The sequence below is a fragment of the Synchiropus splendidus genome, chromosome 6 (assembly GCF_027744825.2).
Source record: "Synchiropus splendidus isolate RoL2022-P1 chromosome 6, RoL_Sspl_1.0, whole genome shotgun sequence".
In the NCBI taxonomy this organism is placed as follows: domain Eukaryota; kingdom Metazoa; phylum Chordata; class Actinopteri; order Syngnathiformes; family Callionymidae; genus Synchiropus; species Synchiropus splendidus.
The window spans coordinates 5,192,917-5,202,874 of NC_071339.1; positions in this window are offsets into that span (position 1 = coordinate 5,192,917).

Genomic DNA, 9,958 nt, shown 5'->3' on the forward strand with positions numbered 1-9,958 from the left:
AAAGCTCCGATAAATGCGCCCAGATTTCCGCTGAGAAAAAGCAGTTTCATTTTTATATTAATGTGAAAAGTATTGACTTGATTCTTTGGTCTTCATTTGTTGCTCAATGACTCTGGTCTTAAAAAATGTCCAGGACTGGAACCAAGTTGTGTTTGAACTGCTAATCTCTTCCAATAAAAACACGATTGTTGTATTTTGTTTTCCAACACTGCAAACGGAGAGATCTGGGAGCCATTTTCCAACCAGTCATTGATTCATTCTTGAAGCAACCAAAACAAGGGGTTCTTTTTTCCACCACTTTTATCTCACTAATCTAACCCTACTATGAAAATGTCACCTCAAATACTGCTCTTTTCATGCTTTCAAATGGAATGAAATGAAATCTCTGCGCACCTGGCTCATGTCACGGAGAAGAAGCTGAAACCTCCAGAAAGATGAGCTTAAATCTCAGATTTATTTTCATAGTTTAAACCATATGTTCGTCATACAGTGCCATCATCAACACTCACCTTCAGTGTTTTGCCCTTTGACTCGCTGAGACTGGAGAATTTTTTTATTAAACTGGAACAAAATTCAGTGAAAGATGGCTGTACAGATGTGCTTCAAGAAAAGAAAAACAAAGTAAGAGGCAGAGTTAGTGGTTTTATTTCCTGTTATAAGAGTGGTGACCCATTTAATGTGACTTAAATTGTGTTGTGTACATTATAAAACATTTATGAAACTGCATTTTTCATGGAATTATCCTGCAAACTTTCATCTGTGAAGAAGATCTCAAACCCTACAAACTACAAAACAAGCGTCAAATATGCTTCATTTTTCAGTGTTTCGTGGAGTCCGGAGGAGGGGATCCGATGTTTGCGGCTGTATCCGGATCAGACTTCCCAGAGACGGCGGTGGAGTGCATAAATTAGCCAACATGTGGAAGGGGTTATTACATCATAAAAAGTCTGGCATCCAACTGTGCCACCAGGCTTTGAATCCGGCCGTGATTGCTGTGCTTTTGGTGTGTTATTTCAAAGGCTGCACACTGTTCGTTGGTCGTGTGCAAGCAATGTTTCTTTTTACTAGGTGACCCGGGAGATCTCGACTGAGAGGCACTTGAAGTGTGCTACTTTCTTGACAGAGCATCTCCAAAGTGTGGTCAGCGGTGACCCAGAGTAGTAGTCTCCTTTACAAGACTGACTTGGTCACCATTTGAATTCAACCCAGCGAAATGAGACGAACAAACTCCGGAGCTCTGAGTTCTGTTCCGTGGATACAAATAGCGAGACATGACTGAAATGAGAAGCATCTTTTTTCCTTTTTTATTTACTCATTTGCTATTCTCAAAAGGAGGCAGATGCAGTTTGGGATTATAACGTATTCTCTGTGTTCCGTCTGGCTCGACATCTTCTTTATTTCCAAAGAGAATCCAAAACAAACACACAATCACAGCTGGTTAACTGCAAACACAAAGTCATTTCCCCCTCGGTGGGCTCTGAAGGTAGCATTAGCATGCCAATGGCCACGTGGAAACGCCGGATATTTAAGGTTTATTTAGCTGAAGTGGTGTAGCATCAACATTCCGTGGCATATCTGTGGCATCACTCCATCGGAAAGAAGACTTCTGCTTGATGAATCGCTCCGCAACTCCACAGCCAACTTCGCACACTGGTGGCGCTTTAATGACTTTCATCTCGCGGCGCTCTGCCGGAGCCGCTGGTCTCTGTGTTCTCAGCGCGGCGCACGCCGGCACCGCCGCCTGCTTTCACTTTCATAGAAACCCTGTCCATTAATTCCCCCGAATGGAGGTGAGTTCCAACACTGATGAAATATCTGAGCAGAGCAGAAGCAATTTCAATCTTTAAGCCAGCAGACATTCACCGGGCTCCGTCTGGCTCATGGCGGAGGAGATTCAGGGGGCGGAAGAGGAGCCACCTTTTTGTTTTCTCTGCCTGTCGAGTGGCCTGCATCTCAATCAGACGGCAGGCTTGTTGCTTGACAAAGCAGCTGCGCTTGCATCCTTGACATATTTGCCTCACACCCAAATCTCCTTAAAGTACATCAAGAAACGTGTCTTACAAGCGCTGGCAGGCGAACATAAATGATTCACAGCCTGGCTGACTTCGCCGGGATGCTCAACATTGGGCTCCAGTCATGCCAGTTGGCAGCGGCGCGTGGTGGCGCTCACAGCCAGCTCAGGTGCTGACATCTTAAACAGGGCCGCCCTTCGCTTCCCTCCTCCACGAATCCAGCGTCTGAAATAAGGCTGGTGCTCAAACACGCTGCCTCTCTTTCTTGACATGTCATCACGCCTCCCGCGGCAGAGCTTTTCGCATGAGACAATAATCAGGCGGCAGCAGCACATGCAGTCACTTGTGAATTTAATATCACAGCAGAGGCATCTTTGTCTCTCCCCCGTCCTGACGCACCTCCGATCTCCTTCCTCTTCTGTGCCGTCATCTTCATTATGTATAAGGAGCCTGCAGATGTGGCGGCAGCTGCTGTTTGTTCTCCCCCAGAGATGCGACGCCACGCCGCGAGGCAGCACAGACACAGCGACAGATAGAGACGGGTGGTGACAGGTGAAAAGTCTATGATTGGTAATTTGTACTTCATGAGGCTCGGTGTCAGCCGGGGACGATGGGAGACTTCAGGGTGACAGTCAACAGGAGTGAGCGCGGATCAAAGTGATGGGAACGTCCAGATATCCATGGAACTGGGCACGCACCCGACCCTTTGTGCTGTTGGTGTTGTGTTGCCGTGTGGTGTGAGCGCAGGGTCAACTGGCTCTGCGAGTCACTCAGTAAGAGTTGTGGCTGTGGTCCAGTGTTTGGAGTGATCCCAAATGGAGACCCAGGCACCGTGAGTCACGGCGGGTTGTATGAAGCGGGAAACCCTGGAGTAAACTAAAGCACTACTGGATGGAAAGGTCGTGTTGCAGAGCAGTCAGAACTGGTGACCCTGTTACAAGTACAGGACAAGGATGGGGAAGCCATTGTGTCAGCAAGGGTCGACCAGGTTCTGGTTATCTCCATGGGTCGCTCAGACATGTTGCAAGGGAAAGTTCGGGTGTTCATAACAAAAACAGTGCCGGCCTCCATGGTCTTCATTTCCTCGTCGATGCCCAGCTTCTGAACACTCCATGTGCGGCGCCAACCATCGACCACGTCATTTATTCGTGATATGTCCTCCACAACTCCTGTGGGGAGTCAGGGAAGCAAGTGATGGTCGGCTGCAGGATCATGAGCCGCTGAACAGCAGAGCTTCCTCTGGACTGGAGCCGTCTTTGGAGCTCGACAGTATTGAAGAGTATATAAGGATTCATGAAACCATGTCCTGATTTTCAGAGGCCACCAGATGCTGCTGTAAAATGTTTGGACTTGAACAGCTAACTCAATAACACTTTACATCATTTCTAAACCAAGAGCGCCATCTTGTGGCCTCTGAAAATGAGGACACTGTTTCAGCGACCCGGGATGGCGTTTCATGAGACCTCATCTACCCATCACTGCTAGACAGAGTGACAGTCTGTTTCAACGGAATTTCCACTGAACGGTCCGTCGCAGTACCTTTCCACTCCTCCACCGCGCCACTTCCAGGTTCTGGAAAATCTGTTGAAGTTAGCTAGCGATAGGCTAGCGAAAGATAACAATATGTAGATGAGGTATCATGAAACAGTATTGCAGGGTTGATGAAACAGTGTCCAAATTTTCAGAGGCCACTAGATGCCGCTCTTGGTTTAGAAGTGATATGAGGTTTCATTGAATTAGTTGTCCAAACATTTTACAGCAGACAGCGCCATCTGGTGGCCTCTGAAAACCAGGCCACTGTTTCATGAAGCCTCACCTCCCCATCACTAAAATAGTGACATGTGGGGTAGATATGGATGACTTGGAGACAGTGGTGACACCCTTCCCTCTTGGTTCCCCTGAAATTTCATGTTGTTCACTTGTTGCTGGCGTTACGGCGCTAATATGAAGAATAAAGTGAGCAGACAATGTAAATATGTCAAGCTATTGTAACTTACCAATTGAGAACAAAGTGAAGCGGCTGTGGTGCCACAGTAACACACCGCTACACGTGTTGCCTCACACTTGCGTACATTAAACTGGGAGTAATGAAATGAACGCCTCTCTTTACTGCGAGGATGAAGTCGCTGGCTGCGCTGAACAAGCAGCTGCTGTTTGGTTCCATTAATAATTGAGTAAGAGCAAATACCAGACGCTAAAAACGCGCGCTTGTGTGTGGAGTTCAGGACTGATCACACGGCCCGGGCTGACAGGCGGCATTTGTTCAGCACCAATTAGCCCTAATGATAATATCATGCAGCCGGGGGGAGACGAGCCGCCACAACACGGACAGCAGAGCCGGCGCACGCGCCGCCCAGGCTTTATCCATCTCTGCTTCCTTCCCCTCAGGAGAGATGATTCATATCTGATGTCCTTGAAATGAGACAAGTCATGTTTAATGTATTTATCGTTTAAGCGCAGAACGGTGTCAGCAGCCTCGGAGCAGGGCCTGAGGGAAACCTGCGACACACAGGACCCAGGACCAGCCGGTCCAGGATTCTCCAACCAGCACCGTCCGTAATTGATCTGCACAGCTGGTCAAGTGAGCAAGTGTGTGTGAGAGAGCCTTGTGGTTCGAAGGCGTTGGAGCACACACACAAACACTCAAACAAGCCCGCAAAAGAAGCAGACACCAGTCAGGAGTCAGGTCCATCCTAGGAAATACTGGTGATGGGCAGATGAGGTTTCATGACACAGTATTGAAGGGTAGATGAGGTTTCATGACACAAAATTGAAAGGTAGATGAGGTTTCACAACACAGTATTGAAGGATAGATGAGGTTTCATGAAACAGAATTGAAGGGTAGATGAGGTTTCATGACACAGTATTGAAGGGTAAATGAGGTTTCAGGACAGTATTGAAGGGTAGATGAGGTTTCATGACACAGTATTGAAGGATAGATGAGGTTTCATGAAACAGGATTGAATGGTAGATGAGGTTTCATGACACAGTATTGAAGGGTAGATGAGGTTTCATGACACAGTATTGAAGGGTAGATGAGGTTTCATGAAACAGTGTCCTCATTTTCATTTTCTTCCCTAGATTTCCATCTAGTGGCCTCTGAAAAATGGGGCACTGTTTCATCAACCCTGCAATACTGTTTCATGATGTGTCATCTACCCATCACTAGTAAATACTGATCCTTGCACACATGTTTGCTTGCAAAGCAGTTCACCGTCACACAAGCCATTACAAGTCCACATACATGCCACCGAGTCCATAGCAATGAGTGGACATGAAGACGCACATTCACACTTGAACATAGTCACACACCCACACAAACAGGCGGATATGTTTACACTGTACGTAAGCTTGCAGATGTTAGCACATGCAAATGCAGAGATCTTTATAAAACCCATAAAAGCAAATGTCCACTCCTAACAGGTGCGCATCAGGAGAGACAGGCGAGGACAGACACTGACTAGTTCATTGCTTCACACGCAGAAAGAATACAGAGATAGTGACACACACACACACACAGAGTTGAGGACGCAAATGGAGAAGAAGAGATTTGGACCGGATCCTATTGACGACACACACGTTTGTGTCGCTGTCTTTGTGAGGACAACTCAACTGCATAACGCCTCTCACCAGAAACCTGAACTATTCAAAATAAATAGCTGAACTTATCCAAAAAAAAAACCACTTGACTTTTTCCACCCTCAAAATGGGTGTTTGTCACTTTGGTGTCCCCAGCCTCTCACGCGAAACCTGACCATCCAAAGCAGACCTCAAACATTACCCAGGACTCTGAGCCAAACTTACAACTAATGATCTTGACCTAGTTATTGTGAAGTCCTCCTCCTCAAATTGAGGCTAAATCTTGTGGGGTCCGGCCAAATAGTCCCCACAAAGGCATGAGGTCCTCACCACACGTATTTTGTCAAGAATTGGTCCTTAAAGGACGGATAAACAAGTGCACACACACACTTTGAGATACACACACACACAGACAGATGTTTTTGATGTTTTGTGGGGACATGTCATTGCCATAACCCTTTCCCCAGCCACTCACCCTAAACATAACCATCCTAAACAAATGGCTAACTACAACCCGGGCCTTTGTTTTTTGGTAGTTTTAATCTTGAAATTGAGCCTTTAGCCACAAATAAAGGCCATTTAATTTGGTCTAAGTAGCACAAGGTCCCCAGAAGGAGGTGCGTTTCCAAGATTTGGTCCCTACAAGCATAGCTATACAGGTTTGCACACACATATCAAGGACAGTATCACTCTAACCTCAAAGAACAGACTCCAAAGATATGCACCAAACACACTCACATATGCAAATAAACAGATTCACAAACACCAGCGTGTAACTGACACTAACACGTTCACACACAACTTCACAAGTTCACGTGCCCATCTAGTCAAACACAATCGATCACCATCAAGAAACGGCGGCATCATCACAGATCAGCGGTCGGCTGATCAGACATGACGTCTCCGCCCAGCGTTGGGCGCCAGACAGGAAGAAAACACACGCAGCTTTGAAGAGGAGCTGACAGGCCGGAGAGAAAGTTCGACAAAGAGATTTACTGTTCCACTTTATGAGCAGTGAGGTTGCCGCTCAATAAATCCTTTATCATCGGGCTGTTATTGGGAGATCTGATCTCGACACAGATGGAGGAAGGAGACGGGGATTCAAGTCTGTCGGGGAGGAAAGCAGCCTGCGAGTCGACAGCGCAGCCAACGCCGTGTGCTGAGGCGCCGTGTTTCTCAGCTGTTGGGGAGGGAGGGGGGGAGTGACTCTGATACTGCAATGAGCCAGGCCACACACCTGTTGTCAATATAGAGCAAGAAGAGCAGCCAGAACCGTGATGGAGCCTCATCAAGAGCAAATGGCTTTTCATTGATTTAAATGGAGGCAGAACAGAAAGGCTTCTCAGAAGAGAGCAGATGTTCATCAGATGCACATTAGTGTATAGTGGATCTCTCCGTGTGAAGCGCCTGAGGAGCGGCGTGGTTGACCCGTTCTTCACCCTCAGCATGAGCCTCATGGGACTTTACCTGCCCAAACATATGGAGAAGGCAGTTGAAGCAAAGGGGCGATGGGTAGATGAGGTTTCATGAAACAGTGTCCTGATTTTCCAAGGCCTTCAGCGCTGCCTCCTGTAAAACGTTTAGATTTGAACAACTTATCCAATGAAGAGTCACATCATTTCTAAAGAGAGCGCCATCTAGTGGCCTCTGAAACTTGTTTCGGCAACCCTGCGATACTGTTTCATGATACCTCATCTGTTTATCCACATTTGTAGACCATCAACGTTTGCTTCCTCGGTTAAAAGTTTGCTAAAAACAAATTTGCTCCAAAATGTGAAGAGAGAAAGAATCGTTTTTATGAAGCTGAAATAAAGAATGTTAAAAGATTTGTCTGGAAAATACTGAAACTACATTAACGCTATTTGGCCTAAATTGTCTAAACACCGAGCAGAAACTTGTAAGATAGCCTCGGAAACACGTGTGATTGTGATCGAATCGAAGCAGATATTTAAAACAAATAAATAAACATTACATACGTACATATACATATATGCCATATTGCCCACAGCTTTCTGGAGACGTTTTAAACAGATGCACTTTCAGCATTTAATAGCAGGAACAGAGTCAGTAGCGAAATGTTTTCACATATTAAAACAGATTTACCACAGGAGTAGGATTGTGCTTTGGCTGAGGTTCCTCTGGTGGGATTCTTCCAATGAACGAAATGAGCCGTGGCTAAAAAAAAAACCCTGCACTAGACCATTGAATGAGTCCTAGTTTCTTCTGCCTCAGATCTTCCCTTCCAGTCCTCACCTGGCTGAATGGGATGGTGTTGCTCCACAGCCCGGCCGAGTCAGTTTAGACACAATAGATAAAACCTCAGTAAACTGTGGTGCTGCCCCCTTTTGATGCCATGCCTTCAACAAGCTCAGCGCCGTCCCATCTGAACAAGTGTTGCTTCTTTGACCACTCACCGAGGGAAGAAAGGCTGCGCTGAATGATGCCGGTATTCACGCCAAGGTCCTCTGAAGACGGCAGGGTCGCGTCCAAGGACGGTTCCCCCCAGCCAGTGCGGGGAGTCCGTCCTGTGTACCTGGGAACGCTAAGCGACCCATCAACGCCCTGCAGAGATGATGAGGAGGAGCTCAATATCCCGATCAAGGACGACAGACGCCAAACTAGGGGATGAGCTGTAGACTGAACCTGGGGATTTTGGTGAGTCGTTGCCTTTCACTCACTGGGAGAATGGGCTTTGTGAAGCAGTGGCACTGTTACAGCGTCTAACGTCCTGCTCACATCAAACAGCCCTCATCTTTTACGGCTCACAAGCCGACGCTGATGTCAGGCTCTTGCCCTTGCTACTCGCAGAGTGACCCGAAAGATGTTCTTTTTATGATATACTTCATTTATGCCTCCAGGGAGAGATTCAGGCGGATAAATCACACACTCACAAAAAAAAAAATCCCCACGGAGGGAACAAGCAGCAGCGCCTCGATACTGTGCTAAATCTAAGGACTTAGTTTTGGAGAGTCCACAGCAAAACATTTAAACAGGATGATGACGGATAAGCACTTGTCGAGACTGTTATTATTGGGGTTGCCTCTGGATCGCCCTCTCCACCATCTTTGTTTTGGTGTTTTATGTCCAGTGTGTCGGGACGCAGTTACAGAATTACATTTTTCTCTGGGTTCCAGCCGAGGTTCTACTTGGTGACCCAGCTACTGACCGGGAGGAGTCCCAAGACTTCTTCTGATTCTCACCCTCATGACCACAGGTTGAGCGGCCACATCTCTGAAACCGCTGCACTGATCCACCCGTCTCACCCCAATGTTCCCTAACTCATGAAGAAGACCAAGGATTCTTTAAACAGACTGAAAATCTCCGTTTGAGTGATGATTTATGGACAGTGAAGGTGAAGGTATGTGAGTGAAGGTGAGTGGCTGTATGTCCGCACGTGCTCTATGATGCAGACCCCTCTCTATCCAGCTTGCACAGGAATCACTGTGGCCAGAATGGAAAAACAAAATAGGGCACAAATATCCAACATGTCAAATGTTTACTAGATATATAATAATCTGAGTGATTCTAACCTTAAATAGCAAACGTACCAAAGAGGATTAGGGCCAGTGAAGAAAAAGAAAATGGCAGAATTCTCACTTTCAAATCAGATTTCTGAGATTAAAGTTATTCTCACTTTAAAGTCAGAATTCTGAGATTAAAGTCACACTTTAAAATCAGAATTCTGAGATTAAAGTTCTGAGATTAAAGACAGTATTCTCACTTTAAAGTCAGAATTCTGAGATTAAAGACAGAATTCTCACTTTCAAATCAGATTTCTAAGATTAAAGTACTTTGAAGTCAGAATTCTGAGATTAATGTCAGAAACTTTAAAGTCAGATTTCTGAGATTAAAGTCATTCTCACTTTAACGTCAGAATTCTGAGATTAAAGACATAATTCTCACTTTTAAATCAGAATTCTGAGATTAAAGATTTGAGATCAAAGTCAGTATTCTCACTTTAAAGTCAGAATTCTGAGATTAAAGACAGAATTCTCACTTTAAAGTCAGAATTCTGAGATTAAAGACATAATTCTCACTTTTAAATCAGAATTCTGAGATTAAAGACAGAATTCTCACTTTTAAATCAGAATTCTGAGATTAAAATTCGGAGATTAAAGTCAGTATTCTCACTTTAAAGTCAGAATTCTGAGATGAAAGACATAATTCTCACTTTTAAATCTGAATTTTGAGATTAAAGTTCCGAGATTAAAGTCAGTATTCTCACTTTAAAGTCAGAATTCTGAGATTAAAGACAGAATTCCCACTTTAAAGTCAGAATTCTGAGATTAAAGACAGAATTCTCACTAGTCTCACTCTCAAATCAGATTTCTGAGATTAAAGTCTCACTTTATAGTCAGAATTCTGAG